Here is an 18,692-nt window from a genome sequence, read left to right as displayed (position 1 = left end):
AGGTGAGTGGAGAATTGGATCTACTGTAGGCAGAGGAGCCCTGCTGGATGGAAGAGAATCTAGAGGAGCTACTAACAGCCACAGGACCAAGGCAAATGACTGGAATGAGTAAGGCCCCAGCTGAAGAGCTAAATCTCTTTACCTCCAATTCTGCTGTATGGGGCTTTTACTGCGTTTGCAGCAGTCTTAGTACAACAAAGGTTTTGGGGGTTTGGCTAGAAAGAACAGACAGAATCTCAGATTTTTCTAATTCTTTAATTTCCTGCTGGACAAAGGAACCTTTAATACATACACAGAACAAGTATATCTTAATGGCTTTTGAAACAGGAAGTAAATTAAACAAATGTAGCTGTAACACAGCTCTGATTCAGCTTCACTGCTGATCACATTGAATGAAAAATATTGCCCTCCCAACACCATATGAAACGAACTTACATTTGCTTTATATACATCATAAATTAACCCTTTACTTAGTATTTTTGAGTTTCATGGGAGAATTACAACATAGCTTAAAAATGTGCAAGCTGTAAATTTATCCACGTGATTACCAATCTATAAACCACTTTATGGCGGCTACACAAGTCCGGTGTAGACAGAGACTGCCAATACTTGTTTATGTCCTCCCTCTTTCTAGCAATTAGATGCGAAGTGATTCCCATAGAGCCGGAATGACCCCCAACCCCTTGGATAAGAAAGCGGTGTTTATTCTTTTGAGGGAGAGGAAAGGAGGGATGGAGGGAGGGAGAGTTTTGAGTTATACCAGGTGGAAACATCTGGTGAAGGGAGAGGGGTGTGTGCGGTTGGAGGTCAGGCCACTTTTAGCCAGTTTGTCTACCTTTACATTGTCTGTATAGGGTACTGCTCATGTATAGGCTTTTATTTGAATTAAGAGTTCAATGACAAAAAAACTATAAAAACTACTTTTTAAATTCAAACCCACAAGTACAGTTATAGTCTAACGGGGAAAGTCAAATTTGAGCTTATAATACATTTCATTCAGTAATTAACAGTACAATCAGACAAAAATCAGTAAGGACTTAGAAGATGTAAGTAACACTATTGATCAAATTGGCCTTTGAATAACATTTATATACCATTATACTCCCAAACTATAGAATGTACTTTATTTTCTGGTACATAGAAAACATTTATGAAAATAAGCTATATGCTAAACTATAAAGCAAGTTTTAATACTTTTCAAGAAAAGCAATCATACAGATTATAGGTTCTTATTTAATGGAAATAAAGTAAAACTCAATACCTCAAATCTCTAATAACAGCAAGTTAAGAAATCTGCTTCTCAGTAGCACATATGTCTGAAAACAAATTACAATAGGAAAAAAATACTTTGAACTGAAAAACTTTTAAAAGTACAACGTATTAAAATCTGTGGAGTGTAACTAAAGCACTGTGGTAGTAAAATTATGGTTCTACAAAATGTATGGTCTTAAATCAATATATCAAACAGCAAAAATGTTTAAAATCAATAAACTAACTTTCCAATAAAGAAACTTAAGGAACATAAATCAAAGCAAAAGGAAGAAAATAATTAAGATAGCAGAAATCAATTAAATAGACAGTAAATATACACTAGAGAAAATCAACCAAGTCAATATGTACAAAGCCCATATACATAAACTGGGAGATTTTTTGTTGGGTTTTAGGCATGAAAGAAAATCTCTCTTTAGTCACTGATTTAATGAAAAATGTCTCAGTGGCTAAACACTATACGGAGTATGGATTTTTAGAAAACTAATTCAGAAACAAACCATTAATGTAACAAATAGCAACAAAGAGCTGAGGAGATGACAAAATCTGACTTCAACAGTTGTCATACTATCCAAAACATCCAGTTTACAAAAAGCATTGTGACATATGTAAATAAATATATTTTTATCTGACCAATACACAGGAAAAAAAATCAATCAGTAAAAACTGTCTTTGAGGAATCCCACATGCTGAACTTTAGAAAAAGACTTCTAATCAACTATATAAAAAATATTTAAAAAGGTAAAGAAAACCAAATGTAAAGACTTAAAAGAAAACATAAGAACAATGTCTCACCAAATAAGGAATATCAGCCTCGACTGGTGTGGCTCAGTGGGTTGGGAGACATCCCGTAAACTGAACGGTCACCTGTTGGATTCCCAGTTGGGGCACATGCCTGGGTGATGAGCCAGGTCCCAGGTTGGGGGCGTGCAGGAAGCAGTTGATAGATGTCACACATCAATGTTTCTCTCCCTCTCTTTCACCCTCTCTTCCCCTCTCTCTAAAACTAAATAAATAAAATATATTAAAAATAAGAAATATCAATAAAGAGATAGAAATTATTTAAAAATGACTCAAATAGAAATTCTGAAGTTCAAAAGTACTTCATTTCAAAAATTGAAATGAAAAATTCACTGGAAGGGCTCAACAGCAGATTTGAATAGGCAGAAGGATCACTGACTTCAAGATAGGACAATTAAACCATTCAAGATAGGACAATTAAACTATTCAAGATAGGACAATCGAGTGCCTCAGTGGCTTGAATACTGGCCTGTGAACCAAGAGGTCATTAATTTCATTTCCTGTCAGAACACATGCCTGGCTTGCAGGCCAGGTGCCCAGTGGGGGGTGTGTGACAGGCAACTGATCTATGTCTCTCTCACACATCTTTCTCTCCCTCTCTTTCTCCTTCCCTTCCCCTCTCTAAAAAATAAATGAAATCTGGAAAATAAGAAGATAGGATAAGACAATTGGAATCATCCTGTCTGAAAAGCAGGAAAAAAACAATTAAGATAAATGAACAAAGCTTAAAAACCCTTTGGACACCATCAACATACTAGTATAGGCATATAAGGATTCCCAGAAGGAGTGGAAAGGGCTTGAAAAACTATTGAAGAAATAATTGTTAAAAAAAGGTCCAAAATTAGATTAGAAACAATAACAACACATACAAGAAGCTCAACAAACTCCAAGTATGAGAAAATAAAAAAGATCCCCACACAGACACATTATAATCACACTGTTGAAGGCCAAAACAAGAAATCGTGAAAGCATTGACAGAATAGCCACTACGTGTAAGAGGTCCTTATTAACAGCTGATTTGCCATGAGAAACCATGGAGACCGGAAGGCAGTGGGATGACAGCGTTCAAGAGCTAAAATAATAAAATTAGAACTGGCAACCAAGAATTCTATATCCTGAGAAAATCCATCCTTCAAAAATTAAGGCAAAATTAACACATTCCCTGATAAATAAACATTCAGATAGTTCCTCACTACAAGGCCTAAACTGCAAACAACATGTTAAAGGATGTCCTGCAGATTTAAATAAAAGAACTTGATACTATACAGAAAAACAAAAAACACCAATAATGATTTTATTTTTGTTGTAACTCCTCTTTTTTCCTATACAGATTAAAAGAACAATACATAAAACAATTATAATAATAATAAAAGTAATTATAAATCTGTATCAGTAGCCACACAAAATATAAAGAGCTGATTTGTGACAGTAATAACATGAAGGGGCCAGGGTCAGTGTTACACAGGAGCGAAGTCATGTATACCCTTGAAATTAAGTTTGCATTAATTGTAGCTAAATTTTTGTAAATTCGGGTATGAACCTTAATTCTCAGGATAATCACTAAGAAAATATTAGGTTGGCCAAAAAGTCCATTATATGTTTTTTCTGTATGATAGCTCTAGTTGTGCATAGTTGTCTTTAATTACATTCCAAACAATTTTGTTAGATTGTATTGTGACAGCTGTCATATCAGTGTGCACTTAAAAAAGCTTATCAAAATTGGTGAATTGTGTGCAGCCATTTTAAAATTGAAGATGAAAGAAAATATGCAACATTTTCAGTATGTTATGCTTTATTATTTCAGGAAATGAAAAATGCAACTGAAATGCAAAAAAAAAATCTGTGCAGTGTATGGAGAAGGTGCTGTGACTGATCGAATGTGTCAAAAGTGGTTTGTGAAGTTTCTTGCTACTATTGACATTTTGGGCAAATAATTCTTTGCTGTGGGACTGTCTTATGCATTGAAAGTTGTGTATTTAGCAGCACCCCTGGCCTCTACCCACTAGAAGCCAACAGAAAGAGACAGCCAACGTACTCAAAATATGCAAATCAATCAAGTTATCGGTGAAAATGAAAAATGTGTCATTTATTTTACAGGAAAAAAATGTAATGGACTTTTTGGCCAACCCAAAAACTTACAATACGTAGTGAAAGAACCAACCAGGGAATTAAAATGATAAGCTAGAAAATATCTATTTAATACAAAAGAAGGTAATGGAAGGATTGAAGATAAAAAGACATAACATATATAGAAAACATTGCAAAAATGGCATAAAGTCCTTTCTTATTAATAATTGCATTAAATATAAATATATTGAACTTAAAAGCAATGGCTAATCAAATTGATTTAAAAAACCCATGTATATGTATTCTGAGACTCACTTTAGATACAAAGACCCAAATAAGTTTAAAGTGATAGATAGATATAGATATAGATATAGGTATAGATATAATCACAAACAATATCAAAAGAGAGCTTGAGTGACTATGCAAATATGAACCAAAAGAGAGCTTGAGTGACTATGCAAACCCACCTGTATCAGTGTACCAGCTGGCATTGTTGTGAGAGGCTGTGTTCAGCTTGAGTGAATTGTTTTTGAAGACTCAATGTATTTGCGCATTTCATGATGGGTGATTTATAAGCAAACCTGGCTGCACTGCCCTGAGTGCTCAGCAGTGTTTGACCAAAAACATGTGGCTCCATGCCCCACCCTCCCTATTCATCTGATATCACCCCAAGAGACGTTTTTTCCAGGATGAAAAAAAAGTTCTCAAAGGGAAATGTTTTGTCAGTGTGGAAGAAGAGAAACAAAAAATGGCATAAGCATTAAAAGGCATCAAAATTGATGAATTCAAAACTGTTTTGTGCAGTGGAAAAAAAATCTTGATAGGTGTATTGCATCAAATGGAGAGTACTTTGAAGGTGACTGAAGTTTAAACATGTAAGAATACATACACAATTTTTAATAAATGAATTGCATTTTGAGGGGGACCCCTTAATATGTAGAATAACAGAATATACACTCTTCTCTAGTGCACACCAAATATTCTCCAGGACACACCAAATGTTAGATCACAAAGTAAGACTCAATATATTTTTAAAAGATTAAAATCATATACAAAATTATCTTATCTTACCAAAATGGAATGAAATGAGAAGTAAACAACAGAAGAAAATCTGGAAAATTTACAAACATAAAAATTAAACAATACAGTCAATCAATGGATCAAAGCAGAAATCACTAGGAAATTAGCAAATATTTTGAGGTGGATAAAAACAAAAACTAAGCATGACAAAACTTATCAGATAGAGTAAAAACAGTGGTCAGAGGGAAATTAAGAGCAATTAATGTCCACATTAAAAAATAAGAAAGATCACCTAATCATCCACCTTAAGAAAATAGACAAAAAGAGCAAACTAAATAAAGAAAGCAGAAGGAAATAGTAAAATATTAGTGTAGAAATAAAAACTTTTGCAGTCTTGCCCCTGCTGAAAGCCCAACAGCAAAAGAATTATTAGCACTTTTCTCAGGACTGATTCTCAGGTACACTCCTAGCCGTCAGATCTTTATCTACTATACTCAGTCTATAATATAAATGTTTATAATATAATGTGATATCTGTTTTATGTAACATATATTGATGTAATAACATAACATAACATAACTCTGAATATACTATGATACTAAAAAGGTAACAGGACTCAGGGTAGCTGATTCTCAAAACTAGAAAAATAGCCAGTTAGATTGAACAGTCTTTTGTTACCAGAAATCAAAAATGCCTTTCAGGTTATTTGACCAATGATAGAGGACTAAGGGAGTAACTTAAAGTGACCAACAGCCAACCTGTGAGCACATAAAGTAAAAAATATTTTTGGATTTTTTTTGAAGGGGCAATGAGTAGTATCAGTCTTCTTTAAGTAGAAAGAAGAGAAAAGAAAAGAAGCACAAAGTCCTATATATTAGAGGTCGAATTGTAAATTTTATTGTTGATAATGTGTCCACTGAAATAATTTGGCATTGGATATACAGCTCAGTACAATGGATGCTTCTCTCCTTAACTTAGACTGTGCACCCTGAAGGAGCTGGTCCAGGTCAGAGCCTGCCCCTGTGTGTTTATGCAAGGCATCCTGCCTGCTGACTGGCTCTGATACAGAGAGAAGCTCAGCAAGGGTGAGATGACTACAACTGGTTCTTCTCCATATTCATTACTGAATCAAAATCTGTCTATATAAACAAGACACCAGGTGACTCATCTGCACATTAAACTTGGAGAGGCACTTTAAAATGCAGATTCTATTAATCTTCATGTATGACTTTCTGTTCTCAATCCTGACACTACTGACATTGAGTCCTATGAAGTCTCTGTTTTGGGAAGCTGCCCTGTGTATCGTGGGCTGTTTAGCAGCATCCATTGCCTCTATCTGATACCAATAAACCTCTCCAAAATTGTAACAACCAAAAACTGACAAATGTGTCCTATGGGACAAAATTGTTCCTGGTTAAAAACCACTGCTTTAGATGTCTGTATTAATTGTATTGAGATAAGAGAAACAGACATATGTTTCCAATGATAACTACAGACCAGGCCAAGATACAATGACTTGGCAATAGTCTAGTTATCATTAGCAAAAAACAACAAAACAGAACAAAAAATACCAAAAAAGTATATGTCATTTCATGAAAAATAATAGCATGTTTAAAAATTAAAAATAAAACTTAAGCATAATTTTAAATAGAGACTCAAGTTAAATATAAGGGTCCAGAGAAAATAACCGAGTGCAAGAGCCAACTGAGTCTCAGCTGGTTGCTCACCCGGATCCGAACCACAGGTATTGTTTCTCCTTGGGTACACTTATTTCAAATTTGAAAGCACAACTAAATAAGTGTAATTTTAAATTTAAAATGGGTAAAAAGTAGGAATAGTAAAAAAATAAACATGTTTGTACTGAAAATTTAAATAGGGTTTCAGCATTAATTTAGTAATCTTTCTAATAGCTATATTTCAAAATATTTATCTGTTCTTTAAAATATTTGAAGTGTTCAAAAGAATCAAAGTTTGATCTTTATTTAAATATTTTTTTAAATTTAATTAAATTTTTATCACTACTTAATATCCAAAAAATTAGTTTTTGTATATATGTTTACTAGATTATTAGCATTAAACAATGTGCCAACATTTCTAGTCCTTTTCTTATGCCCCCAAACCTCAGACGATAAGGACTCTGTCTGCATTTCAGAATGCATGTAAGAGTTTCAAGGATGTTTTCATCCCTTTGTTAAGAACCTGTTTAATTTAATGTAACCCATCATTTCTACCTCAATACAACAAAGGCCATATATGACAAACCCTCAACGAATATCATACTCATTGTTACAAAACTGAAAGCTTTTTCTCTAAGATCAGGAATAAGACAAAGATGTCCACTCTTGCCACTGTTATTCAATATTGTACCAGAAGTCCTAGCCAGAGCAATCAGGAAAGAAAAAGAAATAAAAGCATCTAAATTGGGATTGAAAAAGTAAAACTGTCACTATTTACAGCAGGCATGATTCTATATATAGAACAAACTGAAGACTCCACCAAAAGGCTATTAGAAGCAATAAACAAATACAGTAAAATTGCAGGATACAAATCAATATGCATTTCTCAAATATGTATTACCAGGAAATCATTTAATTTGTACCTAAGAAAACTTATTAACATCAACATAACACATTTTCTAAAATATTAAAGTGCTTTCTCCCTACCATGGGTTCTGCTGGCCTGGCCTCGCAATGTTCTACACATTCTTCCACTGCTATAACAGTAACACGTACCTTCCCATTATTCATGAGCATTTTGTAAACAAGATAATGTCTTTTGATTTTTTTAATATTGATCCATTTCTTCATGAGATAGATGAATCAGAAAGGAACAGTAGGCTTTCATGAACTCTGAAGTACTTAGAAAACTTCACAAAAAACATTGATTTTATGCTTTTAAACAATATAAATCCCATTTAAAAAAATAAGCAATATGTGCACCTGGCTTAAAAACTTCTAAAGCATTAAAAATAAGAAAAGGTATTCTCCTATCAGAGTGCTTAGGTATGTTTCTCTAGAACAAACAACTGCATTAGTATTATATATTCTTTCAAAAATATTTGATATCCATTAAGAATGTATAGATACAAATATTTTCTTTGAATAAAATGGGGGATTACTATACTCATAATTCTTCACTTTGCATTTTTCATTTCATAATAAATTTTAGTGATATTTTCAGATAACCTCATGTAAACCTATTTTACTCTTTTAATAATTGCAAAGTATTCCAATGGGTAAATATATTATACTTCATTTAGTTGTGTCCCTTTGATAACTCTTTACTATTAATAGTCCCTTATGATTCCAATAAAGCTGAAATAAAAATTTCTGTCTTGTAGAATTTTTGTGAACATATATATATATATATATATATATATATATATATATATATTTCCCCAACACTTTTAGCATTATTTTGTACCATTAAAGATTTTATCTTTTGCCAAATTCACTGCTCAAAAATAGCTCACAGATGATTCAATTTGCTTTTATTTCTTTGTGCATGATGGTGAATAGCTTTTCATATAGTTTTATCTGTTTTTGTGAACTGTATATACCTGCCCTCTGTCCACTTTTGTATTGACTTCTTGAAAATTCAAGGTTCAAAACATTTAAATAGGTCTTCATATTTCGACTTTGAGGTTTACTAATGTAGCATGCAAGATTAACTATAGATATAGCAATACACTCAAGCTCTCAGAGAAAGCGTTCAAAGCAGTGGTTAGCAGCTTTGATTTTTTTTCCAACTCATCACTAAAGTTATTATGATAATAATTTGGGTGAGGTCAAGTGACTTTCCTTCTGCATCATTTATAGATATAAGAGGAGGTCTTGAAACACCAAGGGAAAAAATACGTTGCTAAATTTGCAATAGATTGTCAAGGATATTTGCCATAAATAACTTAGCATTTTCTATTAAATGTAGCATGGTATCATAATTAGTGTTTATTTTGTCAGCATCAATCCATGTGTCTTCAGATTAAGCAGATGCTACAAACTGCCAGTTGCAGAAATGCATGGCTTGTAAGTTTTCCAGCCAAAAATCAAGAAAATTTCCTTCAGCATGAAGAAAATGGTGATTTCTGAAGATGATCATGACTAATTATGACCCTTAGGGAAGTCTATAAAACAAGCTCCAGAATATCACTGTAAGAACCTGAAGAGATAAATGGATAAGCACTAATGAAAAATATTACATGATGCTCTTTGTTTACAAGAGAACATTAGGTCCATCAGATAGCACAATGCATTTTCAAAAAGCATATTGTCAGAGCAGATATTCTATATTTCTTCCATATTTAGAGTGACCAAAATATTGGTGACACTGATAATTCAAAGAAGTTATATATTTATAGTCCCCTTTACATCAGGGATGATCTTAGAATATTCTATAATCCATCACATCAACTCAGTTACTGTCTTGATAATATGGGCTTATTTTAGGAGAACAATCTATAGATTACTCACTTATCCTACGAAAATCTGTCCAACTTCTAGATTGTGTCCTTCTTGATTCAATTTTTAGCCATTTCTTCAATAAAAGCCACAATAATTATTCTTGTGTAATAAATTACACAAAATATTTATTAATTATAAACAAAATTAGTAAGAAAGCTTTTAAAATGGCACAAAAGAAAATTTCCTAAATATGAGTGACTGCTTACCGTCACGAAATCAGTATTACATTAAAAAATTCTTACTTAAAAATATTTATGAGTTGATTATCATGTACCAGACATTGCTTTATGTGCCAGAATACAGAAATGAACAAAATGGAGAGATGTCCCTACCTCATGAAATTTTAGAGCAGGGAGAATAATAAGGTTTAACGGAAAAAGAGAAACCTGAATAAAAGACATATTTAGTGTGGTGATAGCGCAAAAGAAAAACATTCTCTCCAATGCCTCCTCTTGAGACTCTTAAGATAAAAACTGATCTTCAGAACAAAACCACAAAGCAGTTCAAATTTTAAAGCATCCAAATAAATAAGACCACTTTATATGAAATATGCTATAGTTGGCAAAATCAGGCTACTACTCTGAGTCTGACTGATTTTCTAAAGTTAGTGCATACTTACATTGTCACTACGCATAGGCCTACATGATCTTCTGTATGGCATCATTTGACATTAAAATTAAAAATGAGATTCTTCCCTGGCTGGCATTGCACAGTGGATTAAGCACTGGACTGCAAACAAAAAGGTCACTCCTTCCATTCCCGGTCAGGGCCCATGCCTGGGTTGTGGGCCAGCTCCCCATTTGGGGACGCTCAAGTGGCAACCACACATTGATGTTTCTCTCCCTCTCCTCTCTCTCTCTTCCCCTCTCTAAAAATAAATAAATAAAATCTTTAAAAAAATAAACAAAATTTGTCTTTATAAAAAAAAATTGGATTCCATGACAAGTCCCTAGCTACCGTGCTCCCCCGACACTCATGAAGGAGAAGCACTGCCACTAGTTCTTAAGGGGGCCGTTATGCATACAGACTCACGTAAATGAATCATCTCCCTGATCTTATATGCAAAACACCCCAAACAAAATGCTTAGTGTATTTTTTTACTTAGCAAAATATTGTGGATATTTTTCCACATCAGTTTATAAAGAGGTTTTCCAATTTAATTATTTTTATAAGTGCACAGGATTCCATCTTACAGATGCATCATTTTTTTAACATTTCCCTCACAGTTGATAGCCAACTGTTGACGTCACTTTAACTAAGTGAAGATATTGGACCTTTTTTAGTGGATTTTCATTGTAATTACTTAAAATACTGCATTTCATATTTGGCTCCACCATTTTTTAACCTGGCAGGGAAAAATGCTCCACAAATGTTACTATTAAGTTTGAACATATCAACATTATTTTTAAAAATATGTTTGGATTTGTTGCTTACCCTTTATCTGTCTATATTAAAATAAAAATAACTATATTGCAAGTTTTCTCTAAACCAGTATGGAAAAGAGTGGGATTTAATCCACCTGGGGGAAAACTGGTTAGCTGGAGAGAAAATAGGACTATGTTACAAAAGGCCTGCCTGAATATTAGGGTTAGATAAAGAGCTATACTATCTATGATATAAAGAAAACAAATATGATGGGTGGATTGCTCTACCATAGAAATCCTCTCTTGAAATATATATTTCATACATTGTTGAAATAAAAAATTTATGATGGCAAGTTCTTTTAATGGGATAACAAGTTCTTGAATGCTTTTAATGGGACAGCTATGTCCATGGCTGAAAGAAAGATGACAAGGTGTGAAAAAAGAGGAACACCTGGTAGAAATAAATATATATTTATTGCACACCTATCCATTCCTCCCTTTGCCTATTCTTACTAGGAGCCAGTTTTCTTTTGGGGAAGTGTCCTTTACACTAACTTTATTTACACCACATTTACCTAACAGTGTGACAGCCGTGCAGTTGGAGGTAAGACTGAACTCACCCGTAACTCTGGGAACAGAGTATTTCTCATATCAAAAACCTTTGTTCTGATTAACCAAGCCTCAGCAATTGGGATAGAACTTGAGCCTTTGGCCAGTAATACTGTACCATAAACATTTATCTCCATCTAACCAATATTGCCAGCATGGAAAAGCCTCCTGTGGCCGGAGATGGCTCTCAGAGAATCGCAGAGAGCGGGCACCAGGGCCATGTTCACCTGTGCCTGCACAGCACACTTCTTCTGGAACTGTTGGGGATGTGGACCCCCTCAAAATCTCCGTTAATGTTTTAGTCAGTTTGGTTTGTGTTTTCTGTTTCCTTCAGTTGAAAGGATCCTCACTGATACACAGAAGAGGAGCTGAAGAGCGGAGTAGTAGGCAGAGGAGCTGGAAGTTAAACTTGGTCTATTGTTTTTATCTGTTTATTTATAAATTCTCTTGAATTTCTCTGTATAATTCTAAAAAAGGACAGGTAAGCAAAATTCTAGTTATATATCATATTTCTGAATATATATACATATATATGTAATATCTATACAGATCTGCAGTCTACGTACTTCATTTTCTCTCAATACTGATATTCCTAAGTGTTCAATTCTTTATCTTATTTAACTTATATTTCCAGATTATAATGGAGATACCCGTATAATCTTTCTCAATTTATCTTCTGTCAGATTATGTTGCCTTCTTATTAAGTTAGATTGCCTTCTAGTGTCAAAACATTATTTAAAAGCATGTAGTTATTAACCCATTCTATAATTATCAGCCACTTCAGGGATATCATGGATGGAATCAGAAAAAAATTCACAAAATAGTGCATGTTATACAGTATTTCCATCTCCTGTTAATTAGTGAGAATCTGAAGCATGAATTATAAAAATAGCCATGTAGTAATACAGCTCAAATATTGCTGAGCAGAGAGAATACTGAATACTTGAACTAAGTGCCCCAAACCATTTTCAAATTTCTCTAGACTTATGTCACATCAAAAACAGACAGGCAGTTTGGACAGGTCAGAAACACTGAGGAAAAGTGCCCCCAAACTTGAAACTGGGTAATATTGCCATAGGTTCTTGAGAGTTATGAAAGAAACATTGCTTTCTAACTAGCTTAGCCCTCAGACTCTTATAAATAAATAACCATATTGTGCTTTTCACCACCAGGTAAACAGAGAGAGTCTTTGAAGAATATAGGCAAATAGTGTTGTTTGTACTCTACAACATTTATTACCAAGCAATTGTATTCTACATTTTTCAGTGAGGGTATATACAAAGTATTATGGTTTTCATTTTAATCAGCTTATATGACCAGAAGTAAGACACACACACACCACAGTTTGCCTGGTAGTGTTCCTGTATATACTTCTTTTATCCATGTTATTAATTATTAATAATGCCTTTTCACTTTTAAAGTTTTCCTGGCTCAGAAGATACGTTTCATGGTCACAGTGCTTATGGGGATTAGCAATCATGTCTAATATAAGGAAGGCTAAGTAGAGGTAAGATGCCTACTCTGTTAAAACATGTAGCAAAAATAATCTTCTCCTTGCTGCAAAAACATCTGCAAAAAGATTATGAAATTAGGGATTTTATTGACAACTAAAAGACTTATCCCACTAACTTCCACTGCCCCCCCAAGTATTCTTAATTCTTATTCTTCCACATCATAATATATATTAAAGCACAAATTTCCAGTGTTAAAATAACCAACTAGCTGTTGATCATGTCAATAGTACAAGCAGAGCAGTTGCTGTAATCAGGATTGGAAAAAGGAGGGCGGTGTCAGGTGGGAAGGGAAGACACCAGGGAAGGATAGAAAGCTGAATAACACGGTATAATCAATATGTTACAATAGTCAGTTAGTTAGATATTAGCAAAAAGGAAGGGGGCAAATAGAATCAGACATTTGACTAAGCCTGATTAACTAGGAAAAAAGTTTCACAGTCACTCTGGGGATCTGAGTAGGCAGGAAAGATGCTTTTCAGTCACCCTAGGTAGCAACCTGCACTGTTCCTCTGGATTTACAGGAGAAGAGAGAGAAAATGGGAAGAAAAAATTATTTCACTGAGCACATGTGCAAGAGGCAAATGACAAGCCAAACCATGAGGCGTGTGCAGTAGAAGTCAAAATGGTGACCATCAAGGTGGAAGAGATTGGCCTGGGAAAGTCTGGGGAAAAGATTGGATTGGGGAAGGGCACAAGCCCTGGAGAATCCAGGAAAGAAGTTGAATAGGGGGAGGCCACAAGCATAAGCCCAGGGAAAGCCGGAAAGAGATTGGGTAGTTGCGCTTTCCCTGAACCCAAGGAAATACATGGAAGCTAGACAAACCACCCCATGTGCCCCTCCGCAGAGCACACCCGTGCCTTCTCTTGCACATGTACTTTTTGCCCTCTTTGGATTCCCAACTCTAAGGATGCCCACAAGACTTGCACCTGGGGAAGCAGTGAACAGCTGCAGAGGACTCTCCTTTTGCCCCTGTAACTTCCTTTCCTGTGTACACGCAGCTGCTACCCAGCCTGCCTACTCTCTGCCTCTCTAAGAGTGTACTGCCTCTTTTTACTCTAATAAACCTTTTCACTATTACTTAAAATCCTCCTTTCTGTGTGTCCCCCAAATGCTTTTCCTGTAACACTGCAGAAGAGTCCTATTTCCAGACTGCCAGGGCCTACCCACTCCAGTCCTATAACAAATATATGTTACTAATTTACTGACAAACCTTTATATTGTGATGAGTAATAAAATGATCAGTATATAAACAATAACCCAAAACTGAGAACGTATCCTCCAGAAATGTATTTATTCATTCAACAAATATTTATGTTCATTTGTAAAGTGTCTAGCAATCCCATCTTGCTTTATTAAATTGTATAGAGCTTTATTAAAATTCATAAGAAGCTAGTGGAATTTTCCCGCTAGTCTCATGATTCACATGCTATCCTCAGCATCCCCAAATGTATACCCTGAAGACCTCAACCAGAACATCTGTAGGCCTCCTACAAAGTAAGGCTGATGTTGTGTGTGGAAGGTGCTTTCCATGGAAACTGTATTGCAGCTTCGGGTCTTTCTGTGTCACCAAGAACATCCACTGACACAAATTAAAATTTTATGAGTCACACATTGCACTCTAGGCCATGGATATTACGTGATTTACAGCTTTGGATTTCAGGCTGAAGATTTTACAGTCTGTTTTATCTGTTAAACATATTTCTCCTGTTAGTCTACATTATGGAGAGTATCCTCATAAGGAGAGCTGCTCCTATATCCTTCCCATTGCCATCCCCTCATTTGCTTGCGTGTATAAAGAAAGTAGGATAGAGAACGATGAAATGGCAGTGCTGCTTGGATGCCCGACTGACTCTGAAATGCTGGACACTAAGGACGTTGCTAAGAAGCTGCTGCTGCATCACTATAAATTAGCCACTCATTTTAGCCAATCTGATAAACAGCCTTGCATGGATGACTAGGGGATTTTGAGCTCTTTACATTATTTGCTGATGATCACAGTCCTAGCTGTACTTCCTTCAGTTTGATTTAAATGCATGTATTTCTCTTACCATCTTATCTGGTCATGTGGCTCTACAGTACACTGCTAAGAAATTGCCACAAAGAATCACAGGAGGGATGACTTCAGTAAGGGTGAAAATTCATCTATTTTCCTTGTTGCTTTTAGCTTCCTCTTAGAATGTGATTTTCCCAGAATTGATGACCAAAAACAAGATGATTTTTTAATGTTTTTTTTTTGTATCCCTCACCAAAAAGGCATCTGAAGTTGAGTCAAAATCCTTCTACTTATGCCCTGGCGCTGCCACCAATATGAAGTTGGTGAGTCAGCTGAGTAGCTCTCTCTCACATCCTTCACCTTGATAATGGCAATGATAATAGTTCCTGGGCACCCTGCATCAACAGCTCCTTCTTGAATCAAGTAAGATATCTTAGGGGAAGGACTTTGAAAAATATATGGACTACACACATGGGAGATAACAACAAAGTTTTTAGGTTTTTTGTTTTAGTTATTTCTGCCATGGTCAAAGGCACACTTGCAAACGTGGCTATGAACACTTGTGAGAATGAGAGACTAAATTTTAAATTTAATTTTAATGAAATGCAAATGGACACATGTAGCTATCGGCTACCATAGCAGAAAGCACAACTCTAAAACATTAAACAGTTTTATTTATCCTTACCTTCTAAGACTGTTTTTAAACACTTGCATATAATCAACCTAGTAATACAGGTTTGTCTAGAGGAGATAAGAATTAATGGCCTGTGGATTAAGATTTAGTCATGGAAAAGGACTCCAGGTGTGGGAAACAGCATGATTGCGTTATGACCTCAGCCTTTCTCTTCCTCCTCCACTTGATGACATCCTCTAATTATTTGTGTCTTCTAACTCACCTATTGCCACTTTTGGAAAGCAATCCCAGAAGCCTACCTCACAACTAACCTTTCTCTGTCGTAGAACACATCACAGTCTGACACATTATAATTGCTTGTATTTATGTCAATCTCCCCTCTAGACCTCAAATACCTTCAGAGAAGTAGTCTTCATATTTATATCCTCTAGGATTGATTTCTTGTGGGGCTCTAAATAAATTTGATTGAATAACATAAACTCCTTCTCTTTAAGAACTCACTAGAATGTGGAGGGAGATACTGAACTAAAACTTTGTTATTCTACTTGACCTACCAAAATGCAATGAGATAATGAGTAACAACTTTTTGTGGGTAGAAATGGAGAAAAAGAAAGCAGATATCCAAATAAATATTTCATATATTCTGATAAAATTTAGTCTGTGTTAATTTTAAAGACAGCTACTGGAATAAAGATTAGTAAAAACAACAAAATGAGTCAGTCAGAGAAAAATAAATTCCATATACTTTCAATTATATGTGGAATTTAAAAAAACAATATAAATGAAAAAACAAAAAACAGAAACAGACATAGATACAAAGAACAGACTTATGGTTGCGAGAGGGAAAGGGGGCTGGGGGCATCGGTAAAAGGTGAAGGCGGTAAGAAGTACAAATTGGTAGTTACAAAATGGTTATGGGGTGTAATGTATAGCATAGAAAATATAGTCAATAGTAGTGTAATAACTATGTAAGGTGCCAGGTGGATACTGAAAATATCGGGGGGGCACTTTCTAAAGTATAGGATTATCTAACCACTATGCTATATACCTGAAACTAATACAAAATTATGTGGAATGTAAACTGTAATTGAAAAAAATTAACAAAATAGCATAAAGAAAAAACCCACACAAATACAGTAAAACAGGGGTACTAAAAAGTAATAGTGGCCCTGGCCAGGTAGCTCAGTTGGTTAGAGCGTGATTCTGTTTTGCCAAGGGTTGCAGGTTTGACCTGGGTTAGGGCACATGCAACAATCAACCAATGAATGCACCAGTAAGTGGGAGAACAAAATCAATGTTTTTTCCTCTACTTTCCTCTCTCTCCCTAAAACCAATAAATACAAAAATTAAAAATGATAAATACAGTCACTCTGTGCGATCAGTCACTCTGTGGAAATAAATCCTCCGTCAGTATAACTGTGTCCATCTAAGACACACGAACTACTCCCAGCTCCATTAATAGCACAGACAATCACTAATCTGAGCCGGTTTCATCCTCTATAAATGCAGAGCTTGGATGGATCTTAGTAGTGTCTTCTAAATGGTCTTTTTCCATATGGCTTCCTGAAATGTTAATACTAAAAATTAATTTTTGGAAGCTCTGAGTTAAAGTTCAACAGATTTCTTTAAAATAGGACTTCCCAGAATCTCTCGTAGGCTAGTGTACAGTTAGCTCACTAGAGGGCCCATCATGTAAGTCTTTCTCAAATCTATCTGAAACACGAAGCCTGTGCTTCATGTATACATACAGGGTGGGGCAGTAGGTTTATAGTTGTAAGTATGTGAATCACAGTTTCTTCTTTTATTATTATTTAATAATTCTCATATTATTTTACACAAGCACAGCTGTAAACCTACTTTTGCCCCCCCCTATAGTTACCATTTATGATAATAGACATAAAATAAAAAGAATAGGTGTTATCAAATAGGATAACCAACTCTCAATTACCTCTGGGAACTCCTCTGGAAGAGCAGAAGTGTGACATGAAGGATGAAAAAGAAGTCACCTAGAGGGTGGTGACAGACAGAAATAGAAGCAGTATGCACAGATGCTCGAATCATGAAAAAAATAACTTGGCTCATTCAGTTGAGGTGCTGAAAGGTCATAGTGCATGGAGCCTATGAAGCAAGGGGAGAGTCTGAAAAAGCAAAGCGGCAGAGGTAACAAGGGCACTCTAAGATAGTGTGGCCATGCTGATAGTTAATCAATGGAGTGCTTCATTCATTGAAAAAGCCTTGAGGAGAGAGAAAAAGGTCAGCTGAATTAAACACCGTGTTTAATGACATGATTGATTTTTTCCATCTGTCATAAGTATGCCATGTCACGGCAAACCTGTAAAAACAGTTCATAGTCTGGTACTAAGTGACCCGAGGAGCTTGAACTTAATTATAAGTGAAATGGAAAGCCACGGAGGATCTTTAAGCAGAAAGTGGTATTAACTCTGCAAAAATTGACTGCGAATGCGATAAAAACCAGAGATGAAGTTCTCTACCATTGCTTACATTTGCATATCTAAAATATAATCATAGCCAGTTCTACTGCCAAGTCTGGCTCCATACTTAGGTCCTGTAAGGAAGGAAAGGGAAGAGAGGATTCTCCTTTTGGCAATTTAATGCCCCCACACATTTTTTAAAGCACATATACACAGTGTTCAAAATCCCCACTTAAATACGTCTCTTTTTTTTCATCCTTCCGTTTCATTTTTGTCTTATTTCTTCTGTTTAATCCCAAAGTGGAGTGAATAGAGGTTTGGGCAGACTGTCTCCTCTTTTTCTTGTCCTTTCTACATTCAAATTATTTTGAAAAATGAAATTTATTTCTTCTATTTCTTTTGACACACTCTTGGAGCTTGGAAAGTTCTTTTGTTTTGTTTTTGTTTTCTTCTGTGTGGCCATTCTATAGTACTTCCCAATATCCTGGAAGTAAAGTAGGAATGTCCAAGGGCCACGCTGCCTTCTCT

The sequence above is a fragment of the Desmodus rotundus genome, chromosome 6 (assembly GCF_022682495.2).
Source record: "Desmodus rotundus isolate HL8 chromosome 6, HLdesRot8A.1, whole genome shotgun sequence".
NCBI classification, from domain to species: Eukaryota; Metazoa; Chordata; class Mammalia; order Chiroptera; family Phyllostomidae; genus Desmodus; species Desmodus rotundus.
Note: the sequence above shows the minus strand (reverse complement) of the source record.